The sequence below is a fragment of the Agelaius phoeniceus genome, chromosome 8, assembly GCF_051311805.1.
Source record: "Agelaius phoeniceus isolate bAgePho1 chromosome 8, bAgePho1.hap1, whole genome shotgun sequence".
NCBI classification, from domain to species: Eukaryota; Metazoa; Chordata; class Aves; order Passeriformes; family Icteridae; genus Agelaius; species Agelaius phoeniceus.
Window position 1 is genome coordinate 16905310 of NC_135272.1, and position 13535 is coordinate 16918844.

Genomic DNA, 13535 nt, shown 5'->3' on the forward strand with positions numbered 1-13535 from the left:
CACACATACACTGTCCTACAGACCTCGAGCAAACCGAGCACAGCCCCTCAGCATCCCCCAAGGCAGACAGAAACATTATTTAAATACCAGTGCTCTCCCTCAAACAAGCGAAATTAACAGAATAGTAAAGATTGACGTGGCTGTGAAATACACGAACAAGATAAGTGTGGTCATTCTTTCCTTTCAGAAAGAAAAGCAAAGCATTAATTCAAGTGTTTGCATTCTGTATTTTCTCTTTTTTTTCCTGTTGAAATGCTACAGTGAACTTCACCGAATATTAAGGAAAAAGCTGAAAAAATATTGCTAAATATTCATAGCACCATTATCCATATACAGGACAGAAGAATTAAAATAAGAATGTAGAAGAAAGGAACAATTCATGAAAATGCTTTCAGATAATTGAACTTATATTTGCCCACATCCAGGGTTCCAAGAATCCCATCATATTGCCCGAAGTACACGAACAAAACAAAACAAAACAAAAAAAAACTCACGAAAAGAACCCGCTCACGTTAATTGTTAACTACTTTGCAACCAAGCATTTTCTTCTGACTGCCTTATTGATTACAGGATATATTAGTAAAAGCAGACTAAAATTCAAAAAGGTTTAGCTTTGGCTGGTTTATTATAGTTGTTCTGTGTTTGTAAACAGACAATCTGTAAAGTCTGATTATTTGTATTACAGATGTTCTGCAGCTGCCTTGGATTTAAATCCATGCAACTCTTAGAATGTGCAGTGAGTTACTTGTTGAAGTTGAAGTTCTCTTACTGTATCAGTGAAATACATATTGTCATGTCAGTTCTTGCCAAGAGTTTCTCATCACCAATGGAATTATTTTTTTCAGTATTTCAATAAATATTGATATGCCCGTGCTGATTACTTTATAATTGTCTTTATAATACCATCGTTACACTGAAATGAAGCATCAGTCAAAAATCAGTTACTCAGAAGAGGAGAGTAAAATGAAGGAGAAATATGAGCACCAAAGAGAATTTGATGCAAGTGGAAGACACAAGTGTAGAGAACAGCACCTTCAAAAGCTCAGACAGCAATGGTGACATTGCCTAGGCTGAAGCCAAGTAAATACAGCTAAAACAGGTTAGAAAAGCTGAATCTCTAACCAGAAAGAAATTTACTGCTTAATACTTTAAATTAATACCTTTGGTCTCATACTGCACACATAATTTTCACTTTACATGTACCCACAAAGAGTTAAGCAGCCAAAGCATCAGGGAGGGAAAATGGCAGAACAAAAGAAAATCAGGTAACAGGATCCAGCAGAGCTCAGGATAACCTCTCAGCAATGTAAATACATGACAGGGCTAGGGGCAAACCCACAGCTTCCAACACAACTGCCAGTGCAGGCTGCCAAGGAGACAGATGTTACTGCTACTAGAGGAAAATATTTTCCTAAAGTTGCCCTCTGGCTCATTTGACTGCTGCTCTGAGAGCAGGAGGTGAAGTGGTCCAAGAGAGCTTGTCAGCTGTACCCTACTGTTCTGAGACCCAGTCCAGTGCTTCCCCTGAACTGTCTGGTAGTAGAAACAGGGCTGTTCTCTCAGGTGCCAAATGTTAACGCTTCAGGGGAAAAAACAGGGCTATAATTAGTTATTTACAAATCCTGCACTTGAATGAAACAAAGCTGGTTTAGTGTTGCAATAAAAGTAGAGTAAAACACAGAGGATTTGGTGGCTTATAAATGAGGAAGGATTATTTTAACTTTTAGGAATCATAACAGAAACCCATGGTTTTGCAGAGACCCAGGGGAGATTTCAGGGTTGATGTATTTTAGATAGTTTTCCTTACAAGAGATATATTTTGGTGAGATATATTTAGTATACACACTACATGTTTAAAGTATGAGGGATTTATTTTTAACTGAGTTTGACACTGCTTCTGGAACAATCTGCTGTATGTTTTTATTGGAAACATGGAAAGAGTGAGTTCAATGTAACACAGGTCAAGCCAGTACAATACTTGGTGATCTTGACAATTTCCTGGAATACTGAATAACACTCTATTAACCCCTACATTGAAGTCCATAGTCTAAATACATCACAAGAGTTCTAACAATATTTTTACCTTCTCTGACAGAGTTGCTGTTTTTTTCTAGGGAAATTCCATATAGTTGCATCTGTAGGAATTTGGAATGGCAAACAGCATTAAACTAACCAACAAACCAAGAAAGTTGCAGATAAACTTTTAGGGGCAGATCCTAGAGCTGTATTACACTATGATACTGGCATGAGCCCAAATACTTTTGTGACAGTCAAGCAAATTCAGTTGCACTTGAGTAGAAAAAAGATTCATTTTCTAAGGGCAACTTGTCAACAAAAAAAAAAACAAAACGTTTCCTTAATGACGAAGGCAAAAGGGGACCTGACCCTCAGATGGAGTACACATCTGATGCCTACTCTGATGCCAGTGGATCTCAGCAGAAGACAGCAGCACTAGAAGCTACTTGATAGTTACAGTCTGGTCTGGCACACATTGGTGGGACAAGATGTAGATTCTCTGCATCAAACACACTTTGCAAACCTTTGGGTTTGCTCCAATACATAACAAAATTCTCTCTATTTTACTGACAGTTTTGAAGTCTGGCATGCAAGCTTGGACTTGCAACAATAGGTGAGTTTTCACCATTGCCCCAGGAAGGCCCTGACCCATTTCCATTTCACTGTAACTTCTCTAAGTCCTATGTTAACTACTGTAAACCTGTGAACGTCCTGTGTGTGCCCCAGGGGACAATTCAGACATGAGGTAAAGCAAGGTGGTGGAACACAAGCTCCTGATGCTGTCTGTATTCATGGAGGCCTAGACCACTGCTGCCCTGCCTCAGCAAGGACTGCAGGGTTTACCATTAGTTGCTAATAAAACAGAGGCCAAAACAAACAGCAGTGGAATCCAAATTTTGTTCCATTGACATCTTGCCCTCCTGTGTTCAGGATCAGGGTGTAAATGGGTGAAATACCTCTCAGGCTGAGATGCAGCATGTCAGAATGCTTCCAGTAACACTGATTGCTTATCATGCTGCTGCAGACCAGAACCTTCACAGAGCAAGAGCCTCCCTGTGCGGTGTTCACGTCAATCACCTGCCACTGATGCTGCTGAACATTTGCTGGATACCACCAATCCAGGCTGTCAGTTGCAATTATCCACCAAAACAGGGACTCTGCAGCAGAGGGAATAAAGCCTGTTTGCAGGAAGGACCCCAAACAAGCTGCTGTTTGTACAACAGAAAATGCTGACGGCCATTCAGTGGCTGCTGGCATGCCTACAGACGTGTGCACACCCCCCATGCCACCTCTGGGAATTCCTAAAGCATGCTCAAACATCCAGTACTTCTGTTCCTATAGCAAATATTTTATGAGGCACAGCTCCCTGAGGGACATTGAGTTTCAGTCACACACACAGCTCAACTCCTGCTTCCCAGTGGTGTCCCCCCACTCATATAAGCAGAAGAGTGCTGGTGCAGAATAGCAGAGGAGTGAGGCAGGCATTTCAAATCAATACCCTGGTGTTTATACCTTGCACTACATCACGACAGCTGTCCTGCTCTTTACAACTTGATCTTGATCAACATGTATCAAGGGGAAGTTCTGCAAGAGCTCTGCTTCGTGTACCAAGCCAGCACACTACAACTGTACATTAAGAGAAGGTCTGTAGAATGCCTGTGCTTGAACTCAACAGTAAAAAATACAGAGTATTGTGAATGTCTATTATGATCAGTCCATAAACTATGGTAGAGAGCAAAAGAGATAATGGGAGAGGAATAGCTCCAAAAGTAAAATAAAAAAGGAAGCACATGGATGTGGAGGAGACATGAGGATATTTATGTTTCAGAAATATTTAATATTGATTCACTTTTAATCTAAAAGAAAAAAATTAAATAAAATATGCTGGATTATTATAATTGCTTTGAAGTATTAACAAGGCCCGAATAAATTATCATGTATATATTTTAGGGACCTGCCACAGTAAGCCATATTGGTTTTAATTTTCATTTAATAAACTTTGTTTTATTTTTCATTGTATAAAAATTTCAGATAAAAAGCATGACATGGAATAATTGATTGAATTTTTTTAATCAATTCATGTAACTCATGCTGTGAAAACAGAGGCTTATTATTGGAGCATGCTTTTATTTAGCATCAAACACTACAGCTGTCTAACAAACTGTGTCAAATTGTTTTTTCAATTCACAAATGCAATTGAAGTATTCCACAGCAATGTTCTACTCTTCCTAAGACCACGCTCCTATGAGTCCCACAATATCTGGATTTGCAGTTGCAGCCTCCCCCCAAGTCCCTGCATGCTTTTGCATACAGAACCTCAGATACTGAAGCTCAGTGGTGCTGAACCCGAGAAGGTGGAGCTGGGACACATCTCACAGTTTTTGTTTCTTTCTTTGTGTCAGTGTCCCTCCTCTGCTCACTTGTGTTATTGAACACCCAGCTGATGTTCCCCACACCCTTCCAGTGAGAGCCCCCATTCTTCAGGGGACCCTTCTGCTGTCTTCCCACTCCTTTTGTACCACTCAGGTTCCCTCTGCCACACTTCTACTTTAATTTTCCTTTTCTTTGTATCAAAACCAAAACTCATGAATAAACTTTACCAACGTATCAGGATTTTCACGAGAGTTTAATATGTCAAGGAGTAGGAAAAGTCAAGGACATAATATTGTCTACATGTCTGAAGCAGCAAAGTGACCACCAATGTCAAAACAGGAAAGCAACTGCTGGGCCTGGTCACACCAACCTGAAGAAGCTCCAGCCAAAAGCAAGACAAGGTCACCAATCAGCCCTCTGTGTCTTGGCTTACAATGACCAGTCCCACAGACCTAAACAACCTACAGTCCTTACCAAACATTGTTTTCAGAGAGGAAAGAGGAAACACACCAGGATTTTAGTTAAAGAACTGCATAGAAATATTAATAGACAAATCTAAACAGAGCAGTGGCATCTGGGCTAGGATTAAACTCTTTGAAGACAATGTTTTTTTCACTAAAAACATGCTTAGCAATATGCAACATAACCAAGAAAATAGCCATTGACAAAAACAGGAAAAGGAGCCAAATTTTGCTTTTTTGTTGTGATTTTTTGATTTTGTTTGGGTTTTTTGTTTTGGGGTTTTTAAATTATTATTTTGTTGGGGGGGGGGGGGGAGTTAATTATTATTTATCAAACTTTGACCAAACTTTGCCCCTTGGGCATCTGGCAGAGGAAAAAAAATGAAAAATAACTACTTTCATGACTTTCTGTAGTGAAACATTTGACACCTTTCCTTGCAGTCAGAAAAGCTGGCTGGTACCTCACCTGGTGTGCCAGAGTCCTGCGAATGTCCTGCAGAGCAGCATCAAAGGTGTCTCAGTAATGTCTTTTTCAGGATTGACCAGCAACTCCAAGGAGCCAACAGGGGCACTCACTGGAAGCAAACACTGCAAGCAAACACTGCACAGCCCAACTGCTCCCCATGCCACAGAGCAGCACATCAGTGCCAGCAGCTGCCAGCCTGGAAACACAGGCAGGAGGGAGATTTAGGGAGATTATCTGCAGCTCTAGAACTGTTTCCCCATTTATATACTTGGAAGTAATTAATAACACTGTTTGATTATTGCCTGTGGGAGCTGTGAAGAAAATAACAGAATGTTAGTAACAGGTATTTTCAGATATTTAGACTATAATTGATTTCTTAAAGGATCACTTTACTGATGCTGTTCACTTCACTCCTCAACAAATTTTTTTAATTTACATTTTGGCTCTGTTAGGAGGCTGATTTCATGTGACCAACTACACACAGAAATAATACACAAAACAAGAAAAATGCTCCAGAAAGGAAGTGATCACTTCAGGATGATAAAATTGAGGCCAAGAACACAAGAAAAAACCCTGTTTTCTTCCTGGTAGTTACTTTATAGTTGTTCTACTTTGTTTTAATGCCTTCTCATGAAAGCCGTAAGTAATACAATACAAACCAATGTAGCCAGGAAGAAAATGGTAATTTGTTTGTAGTTTAAAGAACTATTTTAGAAAAAAGTGTATATACGGACATGATTGACATGTTCCAGAAGATGGATAAGAGAGCAAAAATTCTCTCCCTTTTAAAAATTATTACTATCATTACCATGATTTTGTATGTATATTTGTGTATATATAATTATATATATATACACATAAAATTCTGTTCTGTTTCAATAGGCCTGTCAATCATGACGTATTTGAACACAGGTCTGTACTTCAGCTTGTATGAGAGTTGTCTTCTGGAGATCCAGAGCACACAACTCAGGAATTCATAACTTTTTTTAGTCACAAACTCACCTGTGATCCCTGAAAATGCCCAGGATGCATTGCCTTGTTCCTCCCACCTGCAGGACACAGCCAAGGCTGACCTACATCCTGTGCTGTTCCAGAAACACAACAGTCTAAGTAACATCTCAAACCTGCAACAAACACAAAAAATAGCTGCTAAGTGGCATCAGGACACGACACCTCTGATGTATCCACCCTGAAGGGATGCTGGCTGGCTCCAGAGCACCCAGGCTGCTCTGAAGAGTGGCCTTGAGGAGCTGGATTTACCAGTAGTTTTTGTGTGCATCTCCCTGCACACAAAGTGTGGCTTTGGAGATGTTGTTTTATTGACAGACTCCCCCTGTCCCAAGGTATTCAGAAAGGAAAGAGAAAGAACCAAAAAACGAGGCAAGCTCTCCTGGGAGAAAACACAAATAAGGACAAATTCCCTCTTTCCGTTTCAAAGGAATTTTCTTCAAGATATTTGATATCATTTCTGTGAAATGTAAGCAGAGATTTCAACATATTTCTTCTGAGAGTATTAGTCTCTCTGACAACTCTCTCACTCTCTCTCTCCCCCCTCGGATTTCCCCAAACACACTATGTGCAGTCGTCGGTGTGATAAAGTTAAGTGTTTCTCCCTTAGGTCATTATTTCCACTCTTTAATTGTTCTTTTAACCTTCTGTAGTATCATTGTTATCCAGACTGTGTTGGTGCTGCTTTCCAAACACAGATGAGTAACAGTTCCTGCCCTTAAGAGTGTATATTCTCGAAATAAACCTTTCCAATTCTCCACCCAAGACAAAACACACCAATTACAGCTGTAACAGTCTTCAAAGGTTTCTCAAAGTCTGTGAATTCCTGTTTCTGACATGAAGCCAAATACACATCTTTTATTAACGTAAAACTAAGCAGGGCCTTTTCCAAGAAACTGATCTTAAGGACATGAACTTCCCCAGAAATAAACCCCTTGAGTTTCAGACCTTTGCCATGCCTCATTCCCTAGGCACCATCTACTTCTGGAACTACAAAAAGATCACCGTGCCCCAGCCCAGGCTGTTTACAAGCAGCACTTACAAGGCTTGTGTAGAACAGGTACAAATGCTGATGGAAACCATTCTAGGATGCTAAAAGGTAGTTAGCATACCTGTTGCACAGACCAGAAAGAGTGGAAAAGATAAAAGGCAAGGCTTAATGAGAAGCCATGCAAAATCACAACAGAAGTGCAAACAATGTAATTAATTAAAGCAAACCAATTAAAGCAAATAAAGTAGCAGAGAATGACTCAGGGCAGTCAATTCACTTTCTTATACCTAAGTTTATTTCCACAGCCCATTCACGTAAGAGTTTATTTTGTTTCTGTCCCTGACACACTTCAAATTGGAAACCTCCCAAGCTAATCCACACAGGAGTGCACTTTTCTGCAAGGAAGAGCCAGGAGGGAGGATTGCATGGGGTTGTTAAAAAAAAAAAAAAAAAAAAAAAGGTTAGTAATGGGTCTCATTCTGTATTTGTTGTTGAAGTTCTGACCACAAAGATATGTATGGTGATATCAACACACTGTAAAACCTCTCTCAAGCAAACTGATCTTTGATCATTACTTGTATGTTGATGGCTACTTATTCTCCTGATTTGTTTTGCTAGTGTGTAATTTCTCCTAAACCACACTAAAAAATACCTACTCAAGTGATGGGAGAACACTTTCACAGCACTTGATGTGCAAAAATTTTTACTGCTGAGCTGTCAGAGGCACTTAGTTCCCCATGCAGCTACTCACTCAACTGGGTTGCTGAACTGTAATAAAAGACATCATTAAGTGAAGGAGTTGATGAGGGGACTTGGCTCATTGGGCCAGTGGTTACAGTTACAAGGAACTTCTTGTGAAACTATCAGATAGAAAATCTATTTTGATTTCCCAAACCAGCCTCTCTTATCAAAGAAAAAAACATGGCAGCTTCTAGTAATGTACATATTCAGGAAGATCACATTTGCACGCACAGCCAGCACTGGCATCGATAAATTATGCTACAACACTTGCTGGGATCCCACATTGTACTATTACAATGAAAGTTCTGAGAGTTCCACTCATTGTTAAGAATTTACTCTCCAAATCCATTGCAACCTTGCAGTGCAGCCAGATAAATGCACTGAAACATTGCATTCCATTTCCAAAAGCAAGACAACACCCCTTAAAAGTTCCTAAAAATTTGTACTTCATTACGAAGGTACATCTCCAAGGCAGTAGTCACAGAGCCATCAGACTCTCCTCTCTGCCCCACCTCCTCTGCTTTGAAATGTCCCCTCAGGAGACTGCCTGGCTGTCCCTTGCCAGAGCTGGTCAGGACAGCAAGCAGAGCAGGACAGTGCCCAGCTGTCTTTCCCCATGGGAGGAACTTACCAGACACCAAACATTTTAGAAGCATTAAGCCTGTGAAAACAGAGTAAAAAGTAATGGATTATTTTACAATATTAAAGCAAATGTGTCAACAATGTAGTAACTAAAGTCATCTATAGAAGAAGAGACAGGTTCCTGGAACACAAAGTTCCACTTCCCTTGAAGAAAGCAGACAAATCTGGAAATACATCCCTCAGAAAATTCTGCTTTGGACCTCCTGGTTCAACAGGTGAGAATAAGTCCCCTTTGTTCTTTGACTCTGCCAAGGGTTCAAACCGGGTACACAACTCCCGGGGAGGGTCCCCACGTGCTTCATGTTCACAGGTTCCTCAGAGAGGAACCACTGTCCCAGAGGGACACTTAACATTTCAAACACACCATAAGGACTGCATCAACCATAGGACAATGTGATTGGTGGCATATGATTTTCAAAAGGTAAAGCCACAAAGCACAGCTATTACAGCTCTTCCAAAGAGTGCATTTCAAACACTGAGAAGTGTGCTCACACTCCAGCTCTGGCTGATGCAACACACAGGAAGTATGTTAAAAATGAGAGAGTTTTCTATCACCTTGCCTTAGCAGTGAGTGCTTTTGTGCACAGAGAAGTTGAAATACAGCATGTCTACAGCTGAAAGGTACTGCTCTCTAATAATATCACTGATATTACCTCTATGATAGTGTAAAAAACCCCAACCATAATTAAAGAAAACAAAACTCTAATTTCATCCATTACAGAGAAAGCTGTATGTTAATCATTAGCATGACAAAGCCCTGAGCTGGAGCTGAGCCCCTAGCTACTACCACAACAGGCATTTGAAAAGGTTTTAGGCTTAATAAAGGAATAGCAGGCAAGAGACAGCCCTGCTTTCATACTTCTCTCCACTACTACTCTTATGAAACAGTTCAGTCACTTTCTTGACTCATGCTCTACTACTTTAATTATTTTGCCACCTCCTGTCTTAATTTTAATCAGCAAAAGCTAGACAATAATCACAGAACAAAAGGCACAGTTTTCTGGGAATCCATTTACCCATCTGCTCCAAGTCTGGTGACATGTCACTAAACTGTCATTAAAATAATTGCTTCTAATACTAGGTTATACATGACTCCCCAAGCAAAGACTACAGCAACTTGCATAAAACACACTGCTATATGGCAGGAACAAAGCATTGCTTCTCAAACAATTCCTTTACTACTACAAATTCCACAAATAATGCAAATTTAAGGGATGGAACCTACCCAGGGTGTTTTAAACAGCACGTTTCTGAAAGGGCAAGGTGGGTCTACTATGGATCTTATTCTGTGGTATCATCAAGCACAAATGGCTTTCACAGCTCCTTTTTACACAGCCATCCCTAAAGAAACAGGTTCAGTCAACAGAATTAAATTCCTATCATCATAGAATGGTTTGGGTCAGAACAGACCTTTAAAGAAGGTCTAGGGCATCACTGAGGGGATGCCAAATTCCCATATCATGCAGGGATGCCATCTAATGCCAGATTTAGTCACACCAAGCTTTGAAGCAGAAACAATACAGAAATTACTTCTCACAACCAGCTTCCCAAGATTTTCTTCAAGCTCTGCACCTAGGCTTTCATAAATAAGCCTATTACAAAATGGAACACAAAGCCAAGGTCATACCAGCACTATTAAAGGACAGCAACATGACTTCTAATATCAGCTTTCATGCTGCAAAACACTATTCTGCTGACCTGAAAAGATACAAATCCATCTACAAATATGCAGATTGCTTTTAACATCCCTAGTTACCTGCTGCTTCTAATGAGAGCTGCCTAGAATACCCACTAATATAATAATATCCTGTACTTATGGGCAAGAGTGATGACAGGATCAGAAGAAATTAACCACCACAGTAACTATTGCAGTGCTTAAGACAATTTAAAAAAAAAAAAAAAAAAAAAGACCCCAGCCAAGACAAAATGCAGTCTGAATGCAATCTACTAATCACTGTGAATGCATTGTAACAGTAGCTGGCAAGTCCATGCACGGTGTCTGGCACAGGTTATCTCTGGGGTTGCTGCAGGTACAATCTCAGCTCTGCACAGGCAGTGTAAAACCACCCAGCAGCAGGAATCTGCTAAGTAGGCTGGGTCATTTCTGCACTGACTGGGCAGCAATCAGTGAAGGGTATCTGAAAATGCAGCACTTGGTGTGGACCTAACTCTGGGACCTTGAGGATTTTTTGTCTGATTGGGCTTCTTGAATGGCAGGAAGAAAGATAGGGGCTGTTGAAGGGAGGAGGTTTGATTATCCTCCATCTCCTCCCCACTTACACTAACAAAGCCAATGCCACCTAGTGTTCAAGATACTGTGATGTAAAGAGTGGGCAAAGTTGTGCAAATATTGTGTGCTGTGAAACCTGACAAATGAAACTTTTTCACTGGATACTTTATGCCTCTCATCATAAAGAGCAAAAGAGTAATTTATACTGAAAATGTTGATTTTCAGTACCCGGAAATGTTCCCACACTTTCCTCTCTATAGATTCAGCAAAAAGTGGTATTTTACATCTGCCCCTGCATCCTTCTCTTTCTAAGCATGGCAGAGGGAGGAAAAAAGTCAACAATGGGCAAATCTTGCACCCAGCTCTATGAATGGCAACAAAAAAAAAAATCCCCAAGAGATTAATTAGATTAAACAGCAATATTCAAATTTAGCAAATGTGTACCATTGCAAGACCAGAGCAATTGTGAGCTGGATTTTAAACAAAATCAGGCCATTGACTCTATTCAAGGACATACATGCAGTCAATAACATCTGTAACAAGACAATACAACAGATTTAAAAAAGGTAATAGATAGAAAGTTTTTAAGTATAAACACACACTACACAAGGTCTTTTTATTAGGGAACAAGGAGGTGAGTATCATCATCAGTATTTAATGTACTTTATAAATGCCTTTTGTTCAAGTTTGATATCACTATCAGGGTGAGGGGGATTTATCAGTTTGCTTCTCCAAAGCTTGTCCAAAGCTGGCTATGTCTGGAAATGTTGTATAAACAAACTTTGTTAAAAGACTGCTTACCAGAACTTATCTTGCTTTCTTCTCTGAAACCAGAAATAGCTGACATATACAACAAAAAAATTGATTAATAACAGCTACAACAGAAGTGTTTATATCTGCATAAAACCTATTCAACCTAGTTTTCCCAGAAAGTAAGATAGCAAATTGAAAAAAATACCCTGAAAAAACTTATCAAGACATTTTTGAAAAATGCTGAACTTGTTCATGTAGTACAGCACATACCACTGTACTCTTCAAAAGGGAATGAAAATTTGTCATTGCTTCAGTAAAGGCAATTCCTTCTTCCCTCCCCATGTTTTCTGTACATTCAGAGATTCTGCAAGCATACAACTCCAGCCTCAGCTTTGGTCCTACACAGCTCAACCCCTCTCTTTAGAAGCTCCTGGCTTTCAGGTCTTCCTAACTTTTCTTGCACATGAACTTTCAGGTAGAGAAAAACTACTTCATACACACCCATGCTTGCATGCTAGCCCACCCAGCTGGTCATGTTTGGAGTAATGCATCATAAGAACTATGGCACCCTAACGATGTATTCCATTAATACATCATCAAAGCTGTGACACTCTTATGATATATTAGACTAATAGATCATAGCAGTGCTGTATCTTGGACAAGGGATTACTCCAAAACATAGCAACAACCAGAAAGCTCTCAATAGAAGTTTTGTGATGTTTTCAACTTATTTACATTGTATGAGTTTGGGTAGATTTTTTTTGTTGTTGCGGGGTGGAGGGGGGTTGTTTCTCTCTTTCTTTTTAATTTCTCATAAACAAGCCTTCACTAGGGACAGAAGGTCAAAACATAAATATTGATATAGCTAAGAAGCTATTTCACAGTCCACTACCTAACCAGCACAACATTCTAACACATAGTGTGGATCATTGTGCCAGGGTACACACAGCTGGGGAGGAGGGGAGTGCTGGTCAAGCCCCCATTCTGCCCTGACCCCTGCACACAGTGCTGGGGTATCACCCCTCTGCAGTCACACCCAAATGCTGCAAACAACCCGCTCCTCCTCAAAGCCAGCAGCAATGGCTCTGTAAAATGAAGGGCTTCTTAAAGACAACCTTACTCAATAAAAGTATTGCCAGAAAAGGGGTGGAATTAATTTTAAAAGAATTCACTAATTTAAATCTGTGCTCACATTTGCAGTGATGTATCAAAAAGTCCACCGAAACAGTGAGGTGTGTTACCACTTATGCACCCAGCACTACCCACCAATCTCCCTTCTCTGCTGGCAACATATGGAGGAACTTAACAAAATGAAAATTTCATCTTTTTTGTTACTCATTTCATTACATGGAACATAGACTAGTGACATGTGTGTTATACTACTAATAGAGACTATTTACAGAAAGATGGGGGGAACCTCTTAAAAAGAGAGGACTTGCATCCTGTTTCAAATCCCTTAAAAAAAACTTCATCTGATCATCTGTATCATGTATTTCCATGAGATTTAGAGGCTTTGGTCAGTGCAGATAGTACCACCAACCACCTGGCAATACAGGTAATGCTGGTAGAGATAAGCCACTCTTTAATTTCTCTGGCAATACAGTTGCATTTCACTGTTCAGATAGAATAGGTAGGTCTGCTCTTAATGTTTACCTGCATGATTGCCAAAATCACACCAAAACCAGTCTGGTCAATGAGTTTATATATTCACAAAATAAAGCAGATTATGAAGGCAAGCATGTTTTGCGAAGGGATATTTTGCAAATATTCAAGGTTAAAACCAGCCTACACACTGAAACATAACAGAAGAGAAGGTACAAAAATTTAAAATGAAGTGCCTGCAGCAAAAAAAAA